At 38.6% G+C, this 19,464-nt stretch overlaps 1 pseudogene; it reads left to right on the top strand.

Moving 5' to 3' along the window:
* Window positions 1-16,145: 16,145 nt before the first annotated feature.
* Window positions 16,146-16,976, top strand: LOC121482506 (annotated as a pseudogene).
* Window positions 16,977-19,464: the final 2,488 nt, after the last annotated feature.

The following is a 19,464-nucleotide window of genomic DNA, read 5'->3' on the forward strand; positions in this document are numbered from 1 at the left end:
TCAGTCCTCCTTCATGTTTGTTACTTTTCAATGAAGCTGAAAAGTCATTAAAACTGGCGTCAGTCTACCTGAGATGAAATTTTTGGATGAAAAAAATTTTAGTATTAGAACTATATTGATGTTTTAGTAACACTATCTTTGAACAATGTAACTTTTCCCTGTTTGACAAGGTTTCATTTAGGGAGCATTTGGTTTGGATTCCTAACCACTGCAATTCAATTTCTATAGGAGGCATATATTATTCTCTATACTGCTTCATTGTTAGAAGAACTAAATGAAATAATGTTAGTAACAATTGCCATAAACTAATATTATTTACCAACATTTATTGAGTTTATATAATTGCTTGTTGTGAGGTATGTACATTTTCAGAGCTAAACTTTATTGACTGCTTATACTGAGTACAGAGCCCGACGTGAGGCTCGATCCCAGGACCCTGGGACCATAATCTGAGCCAAAGGCAGATGCTCAACTGACCGAGTCACCCAGGTGCCTCTTGATACAGATTTGATCTTTATCTGAGTGTATGATGATCTAGCCCTAAGGAATATACAAATTCTGGCATCATGTGGAAGAGTCTAGCTTTTGGGACCAGAAATATCTGGGTACATGATAATAATACTAATCATACAAAATCCCTCTTTATTGTGCCAGATACTGTTTTGAGCTCTTAACATATACCATCTATTTTGATCCTTACAAAAATCTAGAAGGCATGTGCTACAATGTGCCCATTTGACAGATGAGAAAACATAGGATCCCAGGTTTGCAAATTTGTCTGGAACCATACAGCAAGTGAATGGTAAAACTGGAATTGAAATCCAGGATGTCTAACTCTGAAGCTAAGCTCAACATGTTATAAGATCACGAAAATCACACAATTGCTTAGGGCCTCAATTTCAATATCCATAAAATGGGGGAGCAACATAGGAGTTTGCACACAGGAAAGCTGTTTTTAAAATATGTTATTAAAGAACAGAGCTTAATGGCTGACATATAATAGGCACTCATTAAATGGTTGTTTAACAATTTTTTAACAATTTTTTAATTGTAGTAAAATATATATAAAATTTATTACCTGAAAATTTAAATTTAAAACATTTTAATTTTATTTAAAAATTAAAATGAAAAAATTTTAATTTTATTATCTTAAAATTTTAAGTCATTAGTGTTAAGTATATATTAATACTGTTGTGCAACAAAGCCACAGAACTTTTCCATCTTGCAAAATGGAAACTATAACCATAAAATAATATCCTATTTCCCCCTCCCCTTAACAAACAGTATACTGTCTGTTTATGAGATTGACTGCTCTAGACATATAAGTGGAATCATATAGTATTTGTCCTTTTGTGACTGGCTCATGTCACTTAGGATAATGTCTTCAAGGTTAATCCTTGTTGTACCATAAGTCAAGATTTCTGTCCTTTTTAAGGCTGAATAATATTCCATTGCATGTACTTATCTTTATACACTTATCTTTATACATTTATCCAATGATGGACACTTGGATTGCTTCTACCAGTTGGCTATTGTGAATAGTGCTGCTATGAACATAGGTGTGCAAATATCTCTTCAAGACTTTCTTTCAATATTTTGGATATATACCCTGAAATAAAATTACAAGGTCCTATGGTAACTCTAATTTTAATTTTTTAATGAATGCGCTTAATGTTTTCCACAGTGACTGCATCATTTTACATTTCTACCAACAGTGCATAGAATGTACAGTTTCTTCACATCCTTGACAACACTTGTATAACACTTGTTATTTTCCATTCTTTTTTAAGAGTAGCCATCCTATGGGTGTGAGGTGATATTGTGATTTTGATTTGCATTTCCTTAATGATTGGCGATACTGAGCATCTTTTCATAAGCTTGCTGCCGATATATATATAATTTTTATATAAATGTCTATTCAAGACCTTTATCATTTTAAAAGTGAGATTAATTTTGTTGTTGAATTATAGCAGTTCTTTATATATTCAGCATATTAACCTCTTATCAGACATAGGATTTGCAAATATTTTCCCCCATTCTGTAGGTTGCTTTTTTCACTGTTGATTCTGTCCTTTGATACACTGTTTTTAATGGTCAATTTATCTATTTTGTTGTCTATGCTTTAGGTGTCATATCCAAGAAATCATTGCCAAATTTAATGTTATGGAAGTTTTCTCCTGTTTTCTTCTAAGAGCTTTATAGCTTTTGCTCTTACGTTTATACTGAGTTAGGCACAGTTCTAAGCACTCCATCATGTCATAATTTCATTTAATCCTAAAGACAGCTATGATATCATCCTGTGGAACAAGGGAAGTGGGAGGTGACACCATGTTTATATTACTTTTCCTGTCGAGGTAAGAAACAAACTGAGTCTATCTGGGCTTGTAGTTACTTACCAAAACTGTCAGCTTGTTTGATAGTAAGCTTTCAGTAAATGTTAGCTACTACTTCTATCGTACATCATTTGAGCATTAGGGATTAGCATGGTCCAGGTATACAGCATCTGTCAATAAATGGAAAGAATTATTATTTATGCACATTTTGCTATTCATAAGGGAAAATGTGAAATAATAAATGTTATAACTGTAGACAAATATACCAAATTCCAGTGTTCTTGATACAGATTTTTCAAAAAGATTTTCTTTCTTTCTTTATTTGACAGAGAATGAGAGAGAGAGAGCACAAGCAGGCAGAGCAGCAGGCAGAGGAAGAGGGAGAAGCAGACTTCCTACTGTGTCCTGTAACTTACTGAATTTATTGATTAATTCCAACGGTTTTTATTGTGTCTTTGGGATTTTTTTTTACATACAAAATCATATAATTTCCAAATAATGAGAAATTTACTTATTCCTTTCTGATTTGGATGACTTTTATTTGCCTTCCTAATTGCTTTAGGTAGGACTTTCAGTACTATTTTGAGTAAGAGTGGTAAGAGTGGGTATCTTTGTCTTGTTACCATTGAGTATAATGTTAGCTGTTGGTTTGTCATATAAGGCCTTTATTATGTTGAGGTATGTTATTTCTATACCCAGTCTGTTGAGAATTTTTATCATGAAGGGATGTTGTATTTTGTCAATGCTTTTTCTGCATCTATTGAGATAATCATGTGATTTTATTCTTTTAATTTGGTGTATTACATTTATTGATTCATGTATGTTGAACCATCCTTCCATCCTAGGGATAAATCCTACTTAGTCATGATATATAATCCTTTTAATATATTCTTGCTAATATTTTGTTGAGAGTTTTTACATCTATATTCATCAGGCATGTTGACCTCTAGGGTTTGTGTTTTTTTTTTTTTTTTATAGCGTCCTTTTCTGGCTTTGGTATTAGGGTAATGCTGGCCTTGTAGACTGAGTTTGGAGTATTCCCTCTTCTTCAAATTTTTGGAAGAGTTTGAGAAGGATTGACATTTATTTTTCTTTAAATATTTGGTAGAATTCACCAGTGAAGCCATCTCATCCTGGGGTTTTCTGTGTTCAGAGGTTTATTACTGATTCGATCTTTTTTACTTGCTATTAGCCTGTTCTGATTTTCTATTTCTTACTGATTCAGTTTTGGTAGGTTTGTAGAAATGTATCCATTTCTTTTAAGTTATCTGATTTGTTGGTATGTAATTGAAGACAGTAGTTTCTTCTTATCCTATCTCTTTCTCTGTAAAGTAATGTCTCCTCTTTGTTGCTAATTTTATTTGTTTCCACCTTCTTCCTTAGTCTAGCTAAAGGTCTGTCAGTTTTATCTTTTAATAAGCAGCTTACTTTTGTTAATCTTGTATGTTGTTTTTCTGATCTCTAATTTTTTTCACTATGATTGGTATTATTTCCTTCCTTCTGCTAACTTTGGGCTTAATTTGTTCTTCCCTTTCTAGTTCCTTGAGGCACTTTTTTTAATTTTAGGTCTTTCTAATTTTTCAATATATGCATTTGTCTCTTTAAACTTCCCTCTCAGGGGATGCCTGGGTGGCTCAGTGGTTGAGTGCCTGCCTTTGGCTCAGGGTGTGATCCCTGGGTGCCGGGAATAGTCCTACATCAAGCTCCCTGCATGGAGCCTGCTTCTCCCTCTGCCCTTTCTTTTGCCTGTGCCTCTCTCTCTCTCTCTCTCTCCTCTCTCTCCTCTCTCTCCTCTCTCTCCTGTCTCTCCTCTCTCCTCTCTTCTCTTTTTCTCTCTCTCTCTCTATCTCTCTCCTCTCTTCTCTCTCTCTCATGAATAAATAAATAAAATCTTTAAAAAATAAAATAAAAAAATAAAGTTTCCTCTCAGAATTGCTTTTGCAGCATCCCATAGGTTTTGGTATTTTGGGTTTCCATTTTCATTTGCTTTAAGATGTATTTTATTTCCTTTTTGATTTCTTCATTGTTTTAAAAAATATTTTATTTAAATTCAATTTGCCAACATATTGTAGAACACCCAGTGCTTATCTCATCATGTGCCCTCCTTAGTGCCTGTCCACCCAGTTACTCCATCCCCCCACCTCTCCTTCTGCAACCCTTTGTTTCCCAGAGTTAGGAGTCTCACATGGTTTGTATTACTCTCTAATTTTTCCCCACTCAGTTTCCCTTATAGTCCTTTTCACTATTTCTCATAGTCCACATATGAGTAAAACTATATGATAATTATCTTTCTCTGGGATCCCTGGGTGGCGCAGCGGTTTGGCACCTGCCTTTGGCCCAGGGCGCGATCCTGGAGACCCGGGATCGAATCCCACGTCGGGCTCCCGGTGCATGGAGCCTGCTTCTCCCTCTGCCTGTGTCTCTGCCTCTCTCTCTCACTGTGTGCCTATCAAAAAAAAAAAAAAAGAAAAGAAACATTTAAAAAAAATTATCTTTCTCTGATTGACTTATTTCACTCATAGATTGTTCAGAAGTGTGTTTTTTAGGGGCACCTGGGTGGCTCAGTCAGTTAAGCACTTGACTCTTGGTTTCAGCTCAGGTCATGATCTCAGCATCATGAGATTGAGCCCCACATTGGGCTCTGCACTCAGTGTAGAGTATACCTGGGATTCTTCCTCCCTCCCTCTTCCCTCCCCTTGCTTGTTTGGGTTCTCGTTCTCTCTCTCTCTCTCTCTCTCTCTCTCTCTCTCTCTCTCTTCTCTCTCAAAGTTCTTGCAAGTACTAACAGAATGGCATAACAAGGTACTATAGCTACTGAATTTGAAATCTGTATATAGTGGTGAGAAGGGAGGAAAAAGAGAAAGAAGATACAATGAAATAAATTGAATAAGTGGGTAAAGGAGAAGGGAAATGAGGAAATCAGTCTCATTATGAATGTGAAAGCTCTAAGCATACTTAGTAATTTTATCAATCAGTGGGTTCACATCTTTGATTCTTACCCATAGGGAAATGGCTCTATCATGGTGTCCTGGTGCCCTTTTATGTGTATATATATATAGGCAAAGGCCTAAGCCACAGCTAATCTGAGTCCTATAAGAACACTTTGTGATCTTCTCAGAACACAAGAACATGGGAGGCTATGGGAGGGAACTGCTACAAGGCCATTTACTCACATACCTATCTCCCCTCGGAGGCTCTCAGGAGACAATTTCTCATCTCCTCCCGGATTCTGAGGAGATAGGAAGCTTTCTGTCCTGTGTTCCTCAAGATAGAGCTAGGAAATATAAAGTCATTTAGCTGTTGTCTAGATTTGGCTCCTAGCAATAAGTACCTCACAATTTGTATTGTAATCTCCTGCCCCCCTTTTTTCTGTTACCCTTTTTTGATGTGTGGGACAAAGATCACAGGTTGCTGGTACCTTTGGCTAATATTCCTTTCACTATCTATGTAAGTAATAAAATGTCTAAATCTAAAAGTGTCTCATTGCATCTTTTCAAATCAAAGTAGTCAGGCCTTAATGTTGGCCTTGCCTTGTTTTTAATTAGTGAGCTTGACAAATTTTGTCTCCAGTGTGGGGCTGGAAAATTTAAAATGTCCTTTTAGAGAACATGGGACTGCACAGGCCAGGTTAGGAGATAAGATAGATTTCCTGGCATCTGGTAGCATGTGCTCTCACCTATGTGGTGCACAGAAGAGAAAATAGGGCCCTCCTACTAAGGGAGTATATGGAACCTGTTAGGACGGGTAAGATTCCTCATGATCAGGTAGTGCAGCCCTTGGCCTAGGAAGTGAGCAAGGGTAGAGGAATCAGGGTTTTCCCACAGGAGCCTTGTGAGCCAGGTTAGGTTATAAGACTCCCAGGGATCCACTAGTGTTACCTGGTGATAAATGTTTGGAGGTCAAGTGGCTAGAAATAAGATCAAAATCAGCTGCTCAATTGATGTTTTTATTAGAAGTGTATTGTTGAGAACTGTGAATGGCCATTTAAAACCAAAAGTAAATGGGAAGGAAGATATGTTTATCATGCAAATTGCTCCCTCTGTGCCACCCTTTTCCTCCACCCCTTGAGCTTTAAGCTACAGTGTAATCCAGAAGTGCCTAAGTTAAAACTCTTTGTTCTGTGTTTCTGTTAAAAAAGAAAAGAAAAGAAAAGAAAGAAAGAGAAAAAAGCACCTAATAGAGTGTGAGGAAACTTGCCATGGAGAATTTTTTTTAAAAAGTTAAAGTAGCTTGTGAGTGAGGTTCAGGATGATTCATTGCATGTATAGTTGTAAAAATGTGTAATTGGTTTGAAATGTGATACATATTTTAAATTTGAATGTTTAGAAAGTATTAGAAAATTCTTTTGATATCCAAAGTTTTCACTGTATAGTGATGTTTTGTTGTTTGGCAAATTAAAGATCTCATTCTCAGTGGCTTTGGCTGCCCATTAGCAGGAGTGACTGATAAGCCCCCCAAAAAATTCAAGGCCTGCTTGGCAAGAAAAATTTCTTCAAATAATAGCAGCTTCACAACATTGAAACTCTCTGGAAGTCAAAGAAAAACTGTCTTTTGCACACTAAAAAACAGTATGTTCCTCATAGAAAAGTTGTAACTCCGCAAAAGCTGCCCATTTATCTTACAATAAGAGAGATGATAATACAGGGGATTTTGGCCCCACAGGTTCCTGGAAGATTGGCTCCATTCAGATTTTTAACCCCCACCCCTTAGAGGCATCTAAGATTGAAATGCCCTCTTAGAAAAAAAATAGGTCAGACCCTTCAGGTTGAGTAGCCACGTATGGAATGGAACCTTGGTGGGTAGTAGCAGATCTAGTTACTGAAGTGTTCAGTTCAAGATAGGCAACTGGTGCTTGATCATCATGATGATGAGAACCCTAATGAGTTCCATCAGTAGTTATGGTTAGAGATAGGAGGAGGGAACCTTATAAAGCCAAACAAAGTATCCATGGTTGTTATTCACCCTCCTTGCTATTAGAAAAGCAAAATTATTTCCTTCTGATCATTAGCTATAGCCACAGATAAAGTACTCCCTGATAATCAAGAGTTGTCAGATACTCAGAGATGTCTTAAGGTCTACTCTTACCATGACTAAGAAATGTGGGAAATTAGAGATAGTTTTGAGCAAAAACCTAATGAAACTACAGAGGCTTGGCGCCTTTGACAACAGGTGAGGGAGCCATACTAGTTTTGATGGGTGAGAGGGGATGGAAACCACTAGGTTACCTAAAGATGGGCCCCTGCTTGAAGCCAGGCATGCCACATGCACCTTGGCTGATGGATGACATGAGCCTGGAAAAACATGTAAAGACCAATCAGGGCTTGTTGCAGTGTGGGCCTTTACATTTATAATAAAATGGTGGTCTACCTGAGATGAGTTTCTGTCATCTGATAAACACACATGGATAAGAAGGGGGAAAGTTATAAATTCACTTATGGTCACTGTAACCTGAGCCTGGATTTATAATGGAAAACATGAGTGCTCAAATGAAATACTGATCCAGGGTCAAACTGTTTGTTTAGTTGGTAGTACCAGGCTATCAAGAACAATAACATCTTTTCTTGCACCCCAGAGATCACTTCCAGATTCTGTCCAACAAATTGTCAGAATGGAAGCCTGGATACAGGACTAAGAAAATGTCTTTTAGGCTAATGAAGAGAAAAAAAATTGAAGTTCTATTCCAAAGGACCATGTGGAACAGACTATTATGCCAGGGGAACTCATAGGGAAGAGTGACAATTTGCCCGTTGTCTTAGTCTATTCATGCGACTATAACAAAATACTATACACTGAGTGTCTCAAACAGCACACATTTATTTCTCACAGTTCTAAAGCCTGGGAAGTCCAAGATCAAGGTATGAGCATATATAGTGTCTAGTGCGAGAGCCTGTTTCTTGGTTTATAGATAGCCATCTCCCTGCTGTGGCCTCACATGGCAGAAGGGTTAAGAGAGCACTATGGGGTCTCTCTTATAAACACACTAGTCCCACTCATGAGGGCTCCATTTTCATGAGCTAATCACATCCTGGTCTGCACTTCCAAACACACTGGGGATTAGAATTTTAACATATGAATTTTGGGGGGACATAAACACTCAGTTCATTGCACCCATGAAGGAAACTTTCTATCAGACCATAAGAGGACTACAGAACTTAAAGTTCTGGCTGTAGTAGGGAGTGTTCCTTTGGCATTTACTGTGGACAAATAGGAGGAGGCCTAAGAGGACCTTGCTCAAGTTTGTGCCACTTGAATTAGTATTGATCCAACATCTTCAATATCACCTCTTTACCCAGACCTTACCAACCTTCAAGACAAACAAGATTAGGACAAAGGCCAGGATCCTTCCTTCCCTAAGAGGGTCTGAAGGCCTTGTGCACTGGTCAGGGACATGATGCAAATGAAGGTTGCCAAAACTTTTCAACTCTTGGACATAGCACTATGGTGCTGAGCAGCACCCATGAGCATGGCCAGTATGGTATGCTAAATGATGCCTGCCCCCCCAAATGTTCACATCCTAATCCCCAGAACCTGTGAATATGTTACATGGCAAAGGGAACTAAATAGGTGTGATTAACTTAAGGATCTTGAGATGGGGAGCTTATGCTGGATTATCCAGGTAGGCCCAATGTGATCATAAGAATCATTATAGTCCTTATAAGAGGGAAGCAGAAGGTCAAAGGACAGAATATTCGATATGGCTGGTATTGAAAATAGAGGAAGGGGCCATGAGCCAATGAATTCAGGTAGCCTCTAGAATATGGAAAAGGCAAGGAAATGGATTCTTCCCTGAAGTCTCCAAAAAGAATGCTGGCCTGCTAATGCATTAATTTTAGAATTCTGACCTCCAGAACTGTAGCAGAATAAAATTGTGTTGCTTTGAGCCACTAAGTTTGTGATAATTTGTTATAGCAGTGAAAGGAAAATTAGCCTCAAATTAATTGGATTTGGAAATAGATCTCAGATTGGACAATGGACTTATAAAACCTTATATGTGAGCATCTGGGGACCAATACCCACTAAAGTTGTTGTAACATACTTTTCTTGACTTTAAGGGATATTCCCTATTGAGAAATACCACAATTTGAACAGTGGTGGTGATGTGAATGCAAAACCAAGAATCTGCTTAACTTCCTGAGCCTAGTCATGTAGTTACTGTAAAGCAATAAAGATACCAAGGATTAGTGGAGACAGAGATGCTTAATGAAACTATATAATCTTGTATTATTTCTATGTGTTTGGTGAAAAAGGCCAATAATTTTTGATATTTCACTTTGAACTATTATAAACTCAATGCAGTAGTCTCTCTCATCCCTGAAATTCCAGATAGCATAATGATGACTGAGTCTTTTGTGAAGACTGAAGGATTCTGATGTGTGGTGTTGAGCACCACTGATCTCTTCAGCATCCCTCTGGATCTACATGATCAAAGCTAATTTGCCATCATGAGGGTCAGATTAAAATATATGTTTACTGTGATGCCTCAAGGTGATCTGAACTCCCCCATGATTTCTCATCACTGAATAGGCTGAGATATAGAAAAGACTGAAACTACACCACAGTTTTTCTAGTAACATTACATGGAAGACATTATTCTGTGCTGGAAGGGCTAAAGACAGCATACAGACTGCCTTAGATAGGTGTTATAATACCTGTGAGTGAGTGACCAGGGCTGGAGAATGAACTCTGACAAGAATCAGTGGCCAGCAATGCAAGCAACACTCTTGGTAACCATGTGGGCTGATGCCCAGAGAATAATCCCTAAATGTGTTATAGAAAAATGGATCATCTTAAAAACCCCAGTAAACAACAGGGGGCATGACATCTGATAGACTTGTTCAATATTTGAAGTTTATCGTACCTCATATGAGGAAAAAGTAGCCATCTTTGAATGTGGCCCTGACCAACAACAGGCCCTAGAAACTATCTAGCAAGCTGTATAGACTTCCACTTGGGCCACTCAGCTCTAAGGATCCCTTTCAGGTACAAGTTTCAGTACTTGAAAATTATGCAGACTGGTGCTTGTGACAGAAAGATCTGATCACCAGGCAATGATGTTCCTGAGGGTTTTGGACAACCTCCCCCACTTCCCTCACCAGGAAGCAGGTGACTACATGGTATAACTCATTTGAGAGACTGTTAACGGCTTGTTATCAGGTGTTGGTGGACTCTGAGACACTAACAAAGCAACAACAACGTTATTACACCCTGATATCCCTACCATGGGATGAATCAGAAATGAAAACACAAACAAAATAGATATTTCACAAAAGCATCCATTATTAACTGGTAGTGGTATATTAAGGGGAAAAGTAAGATTGACATTATGGCATCTAATAGTACATAAAAAAGTGTCTGGTCACTCTCCAGATGAGGTTGTCTCCATTATGGGGTCTATGCCAGCACCTTGGGCTTCTTGAAGGCTTTAGTAACTTGAGGTTCCTGAGGATACCTGGGCCTGGTTCACAGATGGATCAGCTGTATCAAGGCCAGTGAGGTGTACTGGGTGCCTGCTTCTGTGCAGCCCCAAAGAAAACTATACTACAGCGCTGCATGAAAAAGGAAACTTTGTTCAAAAGTATAACACCCCTCAGAATGCACCCTGTTACATGGTCACGGACTAATGGGGACTAATGGGCAAAAGCCAGCAGGCTGGCAGTGTGGTGCCTGGCAGGAGGATGGCTAGATAATTAAGTCTGAGCCTCTGTAGAGACATTATATGGCAGCAAATCACACAAGACTTACAGCCCCTGTTGCTGACCTACACACACATATGCACACGTATATCAACTTGACTATTTGGCCTATGTGGAAGACAGATGGATCTTGGAGAATGACAGTGGATCATCATAAGCTTAACCAGGTGGTGCCTCCAGTTGTAGTTCATTTCTTTTGGATTGTAGCACATCTCTTCATGGGTCATGCTTTATACCTCACGTTTAGGGATCTGATGAGACTTGAATCTAGTTACAGGTATAGCAGGAAACAGGTAGTGGGAGTATCTTGATGAGAATCTGCACTGTCTTGCATGGCAACTGCCTGGGTGAAGACATTACAATTTCCTCAAGAAATGCAGGGATAATCTCAGGAGTGGAAGGGCTGCTAATTCTGGGAATGAGAAAGTTGCTGCCACTGGGGCTGGGAGGTCATTTTCACTGGCAAAGCAGACTCATCAGAATTTAGAGGCTTCTTGTCCTGAACTTCATCAAGATCTTCCCATATGTTCCCATCCCAACTTATAATATCCCATTCTTTCCTAATCAATGGCCTTACTTTAATAGTAGACACCCTGTGAGACTGGGAGCTCAATTTGTGTTGTAATTCAGCTAATTGCTGGATGAAATTCTATGTTTGATTTTCAGCAATCTCAGCCCTGCAGCTGCAGGAGATAAGAGTCTCCTTCAGGGCACACATAGAAACTTTCAGATAATTTATGTAGTGCTTGAGCTTGGAATTCAAATCCCTCAGCCTATTCTTTTTTTTTTTTTTCATGACATTAGGAACAATCTCCTAATGAGCCAACCTCATTATATTCACCAATTTTCCAAAAATATTCAAATCTATCATGTATGCAGTCACCCAGCTCCTTCTTGTAAGTGGCTGATTAGGAATATACAATACAGATATTTCACCTATCTGTATTGCCAGATCCTGCCATGTTTATCATTGCTTTCTTTACTCCTGGAAATAGTCATTAGTATCTTTAAATCTAATAAGTATGGAGATTCAATTCCAGAAACTCTGAAACAGTTCATAAAACTCATTCTTAGCATTTGTTCCTCTAGAATCACTGTCAGTATCAAAATTAGTGTCAATCGGGGTTCTCCAGAAAAACAAAACCAATTGGATATTAACTTATTCATTAATTTATTATGAACAATTGGCTCATGTGATTATGGAGGCTAAGAAGTCCCAGGATCTGACACCTGTAAGCAGGAGACCCAGGAAAGCTCTGAAGGCCTGAGAACCAGGGGAAGGTGATGGTTTAAGTCTCAGTATCAGGGCAAAGACTGGTATCCCAGCTCAAACACTAAGGCAGAGAGGAGACAAAAATTCTTCCCCCATCTGCTTTTTTATTCTATTCAGGCCCTCAACAGATTGGATGATGCCACCCACACTTGGAATGGCAATCTGCTTTACTTAGTTTACCAATTAAATTGTTAATCTTATTCAGAAATATCATTACAAATATACTCATAAATAATATTTTACTCAAATATCTGGACATCCTGTGATCCAGTCAAGATGACACATAAATGTACCCATCATACTGATCAAATCTGAAGTATCCATAAAAGGATACCTGGTTACAGCATCCATCTGAATATAGCATTGCACAGGATAATTCATCTACAATTCAGGGCTGAACCCCAAAAGCAAGACCTAGTACATGGGGCTAAGAAGCCTGGCAAATGTGCCCAAACTGCTAGATATATACTCAAGTGGCAAAGGGAGCTTTGGGGCACATATCCAGAGGTACTAGATCCAGCCAGTCCTGGCAAACAGACTATAATAGCTCCCCTATTCTCCTCTTGAGAGTACCACTGGGCATTGGCTTCATAGACACGTTTTCTGGGTATGGCATTGCCATTCCTATCCAACTAGCAAATGGGGACCATACTATTCAAAGCCTCTTAGGTGGACTATGTTGCATATTTTGATTCTCTAAACATGTGTATACATTGATACTGTCTTTATAGGAAAAAATAACAAATGATGGGAAGCTATATAGGCATTCTGTGGAAATCTTATGCTCCATATCATCCCCAGGCAATTGAAAGATAAAGTAAACTCGTTAAGGAGAAAGTGAAAAAGATAACTGGATAATGAAGGCTCAGTTCCCAGTGGAACACACACTTATATATAGGCAGTTTGGGCTCTAAATATGGTAATTCCTCAGAAGGTTACCTTCCATTCAAATAAAATGCCTAATTATGAGGTTGGGGTTTTTTTTGGGGGGGGGGAGCCCAGATGGGCTGTAAGAAAATCCAAACTACATAATTCACTCTTCTCCCTATTGTTTGTTGCTTCCATACCTGCTCCTGGGAAATAAGGCTATTAGAATTTGCAATAAACAAGACTGTGGGGATGGGAGATTCTAATCTGATGCTTTTTCAGTTGTCTGGCTCTGCTTGCTAGATTTGGGCAATTGTGGATATTGATAATAATAATCATTAATATGAGGTAATAACCCCTAAGGTGATCTGGGCATGGCCCACATGTCAGGGGGTATGAGATCATGTCAAATGGTAGAAGAAATACAAAGAAGAAATTTCTGAACCACACAGGTACGAAATCAGGGATATGGTGGTACACATTGGAAGGATTGGGAAAAATGGTGAAGTGATTGCGGCAGGAACCAGTCACATCAATCATGTGAGTATGGAAAGAGAATAACAATCTGGCTGGTGGGGAGAGAAAATCTTTGACCTTGGGTGGTCAAGAATGGAGAAAGAGACTATTGATTTCTATCTACTTTTGTCAGTTCTTATCCGTAGTATATCTGGTCAATTTAATACTGAGCTACACCATTACCCATAACTTAATTGCTGACCAAGAAAAAAAATCTTAGTTTAAAAATTCTCAGAAACTATCCAACATCTGCTGACTCCAGAAAGAACAGCCTTGAAACAAAGAACAAGATTAACATTCTAGTTACCTGATATGCTCCTCCTTAGCCTTATGTTGTTATGGCTGGACTCTGCTTTTACGTACTGAACTGGTTTGACTGCAACTGGCTGAGGTCTCTTCTCCTGATTGTTCCAATCATCTAGTAGGAGTTATAGTTGCCAATCTTATCCAGTGTTGCCTAAGTCAAACAGAGCAGATTTTGTACAATCCCCTATAAGTATAATTAATTGATTTATCTGGGTGGTGCAATAAAGAATCTGACTCCACTTTTATATTATTGTGGACTACTGGCAACTTTTAAGCCAGGCCTCTCTCTCTTGCTCATCTACCCACATTTGGGCAAGCTGATAAAGTGTACCCTTCATTGGTGGCAATGGGAGTTTTAAATCATGCATAGGGACACTCACCGTGATCCCACCCCCTAACCACAATAGAAACTCCAAGCCAGTTTTTTTTTCTTGCTCTGTCAAGATATTTTCAGACCCATTTAGGAAGCCCACACTGCTCTCTCTCAAAAATCCTCATTATGTGAATGTTAAACCTTTGAATATTCTCTTGGTGTGTAGGTGGCAATATCTGAACCTAATTTTGGGTGAGGGGTCCATCCTGTACCTTTAGAGTGGGCACAACTATTGGCAATGTGAGCAGTATAGACTAGGTGATGACCACCACCACTGGGGATCTTTTTGCTCTTACCTTGGTTTGATAACTAGTTCTGCTGTTTGGTAGAAAGTATGGAATTTGAACTGCTACCTACTGGCTTGGCTTGCCTTTTGAGTGTATTCCTTTTTGTTGGATTTGTGAAGTTCTACCAAATTTCTGTTATACATTTCATCAACCTAAGTTGAAAGTTTTGATAGATAATTATCATTTGTGAATTGGAGTATAGGATTGTTATTCTCTTTAAAATAGCCCTGGGACATTTGTCATGGCCCAGACCCACCTATGTGTCTTACAATGAATGGTGTATTTCAAATTTAGAATAAACTGTTGCTTAACACTAGGCTCAGGGAAATAACTTTTACCCTGTGACCAGTTAATTGTGTGTATCAACCAGGCATTTGTCTCCCATTCTGTAGAGCATTTATAGAAAAGGCTAAACCCTGTGAAATATATATAGTCTATGAACTGGTCAAGTGGTCACTTGTGTGGAGGAAGAACAATCACTATTTGGAGAGTAGTTGCTATTTAAAGATCTGAATTAATGAGGTCCACAGCCCTAAATGCAGATGGCTTGCTAGGACTCCACAAAATACTTTAGTTCCTGATGCTGCCTATACCTGTCACCAAAAAAAGATTCCAATTCTGAGGATAATTATGGAAAAATGCCAATGACATTCCTGTAGCATACCAAGAGATTAATTCAAACCCAACTTAAACCCAGGTCCTTAAACCCTAAAAAACGAATATTGTGAGGTGGGAGGCCCCTAATCCTCATGATACGAATTTGAGGCTCTCTGGAAGAAGAAATTTATAAATAAATAGGATAGGGATAATGCCTCCAACTATATGGAAAGAAAGAAAAAGAGAGGGAGGGAGGGAAGGAAAGAGAAAAAGAAAGAAATGAGGATTAAGGAGTGCGCTTGTGATGAGCACCAGGTGATGCATGGAAGTGTTGAATCACTATATTGTACACCTGAAACTAATAATACACTATGTTAACTATACTGGAATTAAAATATAAAGTTTAAAAAAAGAGGAGAGGAAGAAGGAGGAGGAGAGTAGGAGGAGAAAAAGGAAGAAAAAGAAGGAAAAAAGTGTGTGTAGGGAGAAGAAAAAAATGAAATAAAGGTCCAGAATCTGACCCAATTGGAAACCCCAAATTTACCAAATTTATTCATACAAGAAAAAGATAAAGAGGCACTAATGACATTTGTGCTTCTACAGCACAGGTACTGGATTAATTTTAACAACTGCTGAAATGCAAAATTGGCAAAACTTCATGGCCTTAATCAATTCTGGGGCTCAACTTGCAGTTATATCTTCATTCTCACTACGTTTATATATGGCAGATAGATAATCTTGTTTCAAATTAGAGGGTGTTTTTGTATGAGATTAACATTCAGCAGCTAGCCATCTGGGGCCCTGGAGCAGGGGGAATGGCTCTGCCTGGGCCTCTCCCTCAGACCGTGGGGTTCTCTGCAAGGTTGCAAGGTTGCTGAGTGCAATGATAATGGGGGCAACATGATGTTGTGTATCACCAAACACTTCACGCTGAAGCACCTCTCCAGTGGGGACCTGCTCCAAGACAACATGTTTGAGGCACAGAAACTGGTGTGTTAGCCAAGACTTTTTTTCTTTAAGATTCATTTACTTATTTATGAGAGAGAGAGAGAGAGAGAGAGAGAGAGAGAGAGAGAGAGAGAGGCAGAGACACAGGCAGAGGAAGAAGCAGGCTCCATGCAGGGAGCCTGATGCAGGACTCGATCTCAGGTCTCCAGGATCAGGCCCTGGGCCGAAGGTGGCGCTAAACCTCTCTCTGAGCCACCTGGGCTGCCCGCCAAGACTTATTGACCAAGGAAAGCTCATCTCAGATGATGTTATGATTCGACTGGCCCTTCGTGAGCTGAAAAACCTGACCCAGTATAGCTGGCTTTTGGATGGTTTTCCAAGGACACTTATGTAGGCAAAAGCCCCAGATAGAGCTCATCAAGTTGACACAGTAATTAATCTGAAAGTGCCTTTTGAGGTCATTAAGCAATGTCTCACTTCTTGCTGGGTTCATCTAGCCAGTGGCTGAGTCTACAACATGGAATTCAACCCTCCTCAAACTGTGGGCATTGATGAGGTAACTGGAGAGCCTCTCATTCAGTGTGAGGAAAATAAGCCAGAGATAGTTGCTGAGAGACTGAAGGCTTACAAAATCCAAACAGAGGCAGTCCTGGAATATTACCAGAAAAAGGAGGTGTTGGGATGCTGGAAACATTCTCTGGAACAGAAACTGACAAAATCTGGCCCTATGTCTATGCTTTCCTACAAAAAATTCCACAAATAAAGGAAAATGCATATAACTAGTAAGATGGGCAGAGGCTCCTCTGTGCATTTAGAAGTTCCTTATCCTGAGACTGGCATGTATGAATTCTTTGAAAATTATTAGTTTCACTTCTGATTTTATTCTGAAAATTAAGGATATGCCAAATAAGTCAGATATTAAGGTTCATTTTTTAGTCTAGTGTGTTGTATCCAGTTATCTTTTATGGATGTGCAAATCAGAAACATCAGGTACATCTTAACTTTTGAAAAATCTTCTAAAGCATAATTAAAAGAGAAATTGGTAGTAGTATAATTTTTGTTTGGAAGAGTAAATGGTTGATAAAAATTTATTTTTTCTAAAAAAGTTAAAAAAAATTCCTTGCCATTTGGGAAAGTATCTCATTGGAGTAATTTGCATAGACTGATGCCAAAAAAACTGGCATCATTAGCACTGTGGTACATGGTTTTTTTTTTTTTTATTTATTTTTTTATTTATTTATTTTTTTTTATTTTTTTATTTTTTTTTTTTTGGTACATGGTTTTGTGAGACACCATGCCTACTATATTTCAGGAAAAAAGCAACTGGATATGCAGATTAGTTTTAGGATGCAAATTTACTGCTGCCTTTACACTAAGAAACATAAGCTTGGCCATATATGCTATATTTATTTATTTTGTTGTTAAACATACCTTCAGTTTACTCAGAAGTTTCAGTCTGCCATAAAATTGTACTAAGTTAGTATATAGGAAAATATTACTTTCCTAAGACATATTTTCTTTTGAGAATACATGTGCATTGAGGAAAATGATTTATATTAGAAATTAACATTAGAAGTTCTTGCAAAAAGACATGAACAGAAATCTCACTGAGGAAGACATAGACATGGCCAACAAGCACATGAGAAAATGCTCCGCATCCCTTGCCATCAGGGAAATACAAATCAAAACCACAATGAGATACCACCTCACACCAGGGAGAATGGGGAAAATTAACAAGGCAGGAAACCACAAATGTTGGAGAGGATGCGGAGAAAAGGGAACCCTCTTACACTGTTGGTGGGAATGTGAACTGGTGCAGCCACTCTGGAAAACTGTGTGGAGGTTCCTCAAAGAGTTAAAAATAGACCTGCCCTATGACCCAGCAATTGCACTGCTGGGGATTTACCCCAAAGATACAGATGCAGTGAAACGCCGGGACACCTGCACCCCGATGTTTCTAGCAGCAATGTCCACAATAGCCAAACTTTGGAAGGAGCCTCGGTGTCCATCGAAAGATGAATGGATAAAGAAGATGTGGTCTATGTATACAATGGAATATTACTCAGCCATTAGAAACGACAAATACCCACCATTTGCTTCGATGTGGATGGAACTGGAGGGTATTATGCTGAGTGAAGTAAGTCAATCGGAGAAGGACAAACATTATATGGTCTCATTCATTTGGGGAATATAAAAACTAGTGAAAGGGAATAAAGGGGAAAGGAGAAAAAATGAGTGGGAAATATCAGAAAGGGAGACAGAACATGGAAGACTCCTAACTCTGGGAAACGAACTAGGGGTGGTGGAAGGGGAGGTGGGCGGGGGGCGGGGGTGACTGGGTGATAGGCACTGAGGTGGGCACTTGACGGGATGAGCACTGGGTATTTTTCTATATGTTGGCAAATTGATCACCAATAAAAATAAATTTATAAAAAAAAAGTTCTTGCAAAAGCGCTGAAGTCAAGTTTTCAATGGAAAATGTAATTATAGCTTAATGTCTTCAGATGTTACTCAGGTTAAGAAGTATGTGCTTTAGGATCTACTTGCCAGTTTCTGTTTTTTTATCACTATGAGTGATCCATCTTGATGAGTAACAAATTAAAGTACAAAAATAAAGAAAATCCATGGCTCTAAGTAAAGCAAGCATACTTTGTCATTAGGAAATAGAAATAGATCAGGTTTGCCTGGGGAAAATTCCCTACATATAAAGCAATCATAATTAGAAACAGGTGTAGCAATTAAGAGAATTTAAATGACAGGTTTAAAAAGATCAGAAAGTATTTGAGTTTGCTGAAGGAGTTCTTTATTCCTAATCAAAGAAGTTGATATCTGCTAGCTTTTACTGCCATCCTATCATCTGGCAGGGAAAGAACCTTGCCTGTGTGTATAAGTTGAGTAGCCACTTAAAAATGAAGATGATTTGATTTCTTAGTGGAGCAACAATGATGCACACTTATGTCCTGTGGCCTGGTAGGAAGAGTGGGGCAATGAGACGTGGAGAAGAAACCCAACTACATCTTCAATGGCATATTTATTCTGACCTGACTTGGTGCTAAAACAAATGAAATAAGCCTTGTACAAGCTGTTTTTAACTGCCTTTGAGCATTTGACCCATTTTGTTCCAGGCACTTAAAATACAAATGTTAGCAAGCAAGTGGTTCTTTATGTATTTTGTGGGAATAAATTCCTTTTCTTTTCTTTTGATTTTTAAAAATTCAATGTTGATCTTTCAAAATGGATGAATCCTTTTAAAAAGGATTATGGTAAACAT

The sequence above is a fragment of the Vulpes lagopus genome, chromosome X, assembly GCF_018345385.1.
Source record: "Vulpes lagopus strain Blue_001 chromosome X, ASM1834538v1, whole genome shotgun sequence".
In the NCBI taxonomy this organism is placed as follows: domain Eukaryota; kingdom Metazoa; phylum Chordata; class Mammalia; order Carnivora; family Canidae; genus Vulpes; species Vulpes lagopus.